At 39.8% G+C, this 4,468-nt stretch overlaps 1 pseudogene; it reads right to left on the bottom strand.

Annotated features, from left to right (window-relative positions):
• Positions 1-1,373: 1,373 nt before the first annotated feature.
• LOC114619679 lies at positions 1,374-2,948 on the bottom strand (annotated as a pseudogene).
• Between the last annotated feature and the right edge of the window lie 1,520 nt (positions 2,949-4,468).

The following is a 4,468-nucleotide window of genomic DNA, read 5'->3' as shown; positions in this document are numbered from 1 at the left end:
CACAAAAGTGCTTTAAGATCCAACCAATATTAGTGTGATCAACTCAGAAATTATATAGACATTATAACCACTTAAATATGAGTCAAGACACAAATGTGACTAGGGATCTAGTTCAGTGGCAGTGCCCATGTGTGGTACACGTAAGGCCCTGGGTTTAATGTCTAGCATCAAGGGGTGGTGTGGAAAGCACCAGGGGATCAAATTTCAAGCTTCACATATTCAATAACTCAAGATACACACACATGAGCTCAAAAACAAAGAACACATAGAGGGTTTAAATTCTAGTCACCCTTATCTAGTTTCTGTGCTATGTACAATATTATTGGGCAAATTCCTATTACAGCTGAGAATAGAACTAAATTCAGGTCAGGCCATAAACTGGACAGATGTCATTTTCCCAAACCTTTTCAGTTATAACTAAGGTATCAATGTACTTCAAACTACAAATGCCTAGGCTTCTTTCCTTGGGAAAGGACAACTTGCTTTACTGCTGTGGCCCATGAGGGTATGGCCAGTTCTCCAAACATAGCTAGCCAAAATGAAACAGAAAGTGGATAACTCTAGCTACCCTAAGCATCAAGCAATACAAAGTCCATGGTCATCTGATCTGTCTCAGTCTTCTAACCACTGTTGGTGCTTCACGTGGCGATAAGAAAACACGGCTTTGCTTTTAATGTTTGCAGGGATCTTTCACAAACATGGGCATTTTACAGGAATGGCTTGGCCTCTTTGGATACTCTTTTAGGTAAAGACATTGAGGCAGGATTCCTTCTTTGACTTCAAGACTTAAAAGGACATGGGCCTGCCCACTTACCCATGCTATACCACTTAAGAAGATGTCTCTCAAAAAAGAAAAAAAACAATGTCTCTCTCCCTCCTATGCAAGCATTAACTGCTTGTATATCTTCAGGGAGAGGTGGGGCCTTGTGAGCCCACCAAACTTCAAACCTTTACATAAAAGAGCTCTCTCAAAGTTAGGGTTATATGAACTACTAATAAATAGGTTTAACTTGTTTTCCATTCACAAGGGTACAGACACAAACCCCTTCCTTGTGTTAAGCCAAACATTTAATATAAAAACCAGAGGTATTTTAAATAGCACTCACTGTTCACTGAGAAAATACAGTAGCTGGGGACTCAGGTGGTAAAGCACTTGCTTATTATTGGTGAAGTCTTGGATATAGCACTAAATGAGAACAAACAAGCAAACAAACAAACAAACAAACCTCAAGAAATAGACAAAACCTTGCATTATCACAAAATTAAGGAAAAAGATCTGTTCATCAGTTCATCATCTTGGGTACCAGTGATTAACTGATTTATGGGTTTGTACTCTTCTCTCAGATGGGTTTGGATTCTGACTTAGATTAGAATTAATGGGGCTTTTGTGAAAGTCTGACTTGAGATCTGGTGTAAGACAGCTCCCAGTCGGTTGTGCTCACAGTGACTGATACTACTTTCACAGATTCCGACTCAACAGGCTTCATTGAAACCTTAATCACGACTTTCTTCTCAGGAGGCAACCTTTCTAGCTGCTTAGGCTTCTTAAACAATTGGTGGCACTGGGTCTTATGCTCCATTTTCTCTTTGAAGGTTAAAAAGTGAAGCCGGTACTTGAAGCACTGGTGGCCTATCCTTTCCCAGTGGCCCCTGTAAAGGCACAAGTACAGCATCCCAGTTTCGAAGATCTTAAAACAAAGTGGACAAAGCAGGGTCTTAGTATTTACATGGCACTTTGTGAAATGTGTTTCCACATCAGAGAAGACAGATAATCTGTACTTACAGACCTGGTACACATAGGACATTTCCCCAGGCTTATGATTATCCTTCATGTGCTGTAAAAGGACTTGGTCTGTCTCAAATGACAATTCCTATACTGTGCAGACTACAAAAGGGTCTGGTGTGTGGGCACAAGGTCGATGTGCCACTCCAGCTGGAACAGGGAAACGAACTGCTGGTGGCAACACAGGCAGGCAGATGGTATGGCTCTCCCAGGCATCGTCACTCTCCTGCCTCTCGAGCTCCAAATAATGTTTGGTGTGGTTCATAAATTTAACATTTTTTAGAGCTTTTGAGCAGCTGGGGCATTTAAAGCTTGTATGAGTATTCTCTTCCGGCTTCCCATCTCCTTTATACTGACTGTAATAAAAGTCACAAAGTAACAGGGCCAAACTTCCTTTCTTTGAATCAAAAGTCTCTTGATAGACTTGAAAAGTCTGCTTCCACCAATCCACTGTCCTGGCGAGGGTGGACAGAGTCCTCTGAAACAGGTGCCCCATTCACAAAATGGTTCAGTGAGTTTGGAGCATCAAAGGAAGGTGTTCTGTGTTGTGTGTTCGAGGTTTGGAAAGTACATGAAGGAGGCAAAGCTAAAGAAAGGTCTACAATTTCAATACTACTTTCAGGTCACTATGAATTTACCAGAAAATGGCACTTCAATGCATACAAATTTTCATTCAAATCTCCTCCTGAAAGCGCTGCCTTTACCGGACTATTCTCTGAGCTTGAGAATGTAACCAGAGGTGAGAGCTTCTAGGCACAACTTGTGTAAATTACTTTTAAAATCAGAATCGGACAGAGGCTCAATAATAATAGGACTATCTGTTGATCTTGCTTCAGCTAGAGACACCGGCAAGACAATCACTCTCTGATGTGAAAGCAGCAGGTCGTGAGGGCTTCAATCTTTGAGTAGCGGTCTCTCTAAGTAGCTACGCTTTCTTTTTAACCGTGAACCTGGGTGACTTTGTTCAAAATGTTAGAGTTGGCTTGTTGAGAAGTTGAAGTTACTCCAACAAAGATCAACTCAGCATCTTTTACATTCTCCGCCCTACAAAGATCAGCTCGGCATCCTCATTGGCATCTTCATCTTGGACTTGAATGGGTTCTGGTGAACTCTGCTGTTGTTCTGGATCTTGTTCTTCATCATCTAACAGGAATGGCTTCTCCATTTCTAATGTGGTTTCTGACAAGTGTGGCCACAAGCCCCAGCACTTCCTCCACCCACACTGCCACCACAGATGTACACTGTAACTTTTAATAACTTCTGAGCCCAAGTGGTGCAAGTTGCATCCACGAGCCTCCCCAGACGCCCTGCCCTGTGAGGCATTGCTTGAGAAGTCCCACACAATGACTTCCAGGGTCCCCGCGGCTCCAAGGGCCATGTGCCCAATTTTTTATATATCAAGTTTATAATATTTTGTGATGTTTGTGTAGAATTTTAGGTACTGTTTCCGTTTCCCTTTAATTCTTGATATGTTCACTTGTTTTGAAGCTATCTCATACTATCTAACATATATATATATATATATATATATATATAAAATTTTATAACACAGTTTTGTTTGTTAGTTTTTAGGAATAACTTAGTCTTTTATAAAGTAAGGTTTTTTTAAACTGTATGGTAGATATTTTAAATCTTTTTAGTCTAAAAATGGAAGAAAATGTATTACTATGCCATAACATAGACATTACTATTTTCTTTTTTTACAGATCATTATTAAATTGTCATAATTTAAGGTCTAAATGTATCTAAAAGCCCACAACAAATTTTAAGCTACCAATTGTTTTTAAAGCAGTAGTATCTCATAATTAGTTTATATTTCATAAGTTCCCCTTTTAGTAACCATGAAATGTGTTCTTTACCACATCTCAACGCTGCCTCATTTAACGTTATGTTCAGAAAATTCCTACACAAAGTGCTACGTTTGCTGATGGAGCACCTTTTATAAAGGAGAAGCTGGCACACATCGCTCTACTATGATGTCTAGGTTTATTGTGCGGAACAACAGCAAACGTGCTAGTGTGGTGTGGGTGGAGCACACACATCAATCAAGTGACCAAGAGAGAAAATAATGAGGAGACCCGCACACATAAGGCCAGCTGAATCATGATACAGAAACAAGACCATTGTGAAGGAGGAAGGAGGCTCGTGCCATCAAATGTTGGCAGCTCAGCTGTGGCATCAGAGGTAAATGCACATTCCTCATTTTAAATCAGCCCAGACAGTTATATTTGCTTGATGCTTGGACCTTTATATAAAAAGGATATAAGTGATTATTTTTGTCGCTCAGTTTTTAATGTTTTCTTTAATAATATTTTCTGTCACCCATTCAAAAAATGTTTTGTTTGATTGTTTTTGTGTGTTATCTTGTTTTCATGGAGATTCAGAGGCTTCTAGACTGGCTGTATTCTTTTAAGCATATTATTGGATTTTCTATCAAGCTGTTGTAGAATTGATCAAAGGAGAAGCATCTAATGTCTTTTTCTCCTGAGAGGTGCCAGTACATTTTGTGATGCTTTGGGGGAGCTGGGGTGTTCACACTGGGCCAGCTAGTTACTCCTGAACTTTCCCTGCAGATCTTTAGATATTATATTTACATGCTATTTTGTCAGTGTCTGGTTCAAGTAATGCTCTATTGGAGACTCCAAGATAAATTAGGGAGGCAATTAGTTTATCTTTACTAACTTT

Source organism: Grammomys surdaster, unplaced genomic scaffold (genome assembly GCF_004785775.1).
Source record: "Grammomys surdaster isolate TR1022 unplaced genomic scaffold, NIH_TR_1.0 165, whole genome shotgun sequence".
NCBI lineage: Eukaryota > Metazoa > Chordata > Mammalia > Rodentia > Muridae > Grammomys > Grammomys surdaster.
Note: the sequence above shows the minus strand (reverse complement) of the source record. Positions and strands in the feature narration are given on the sequence as shown.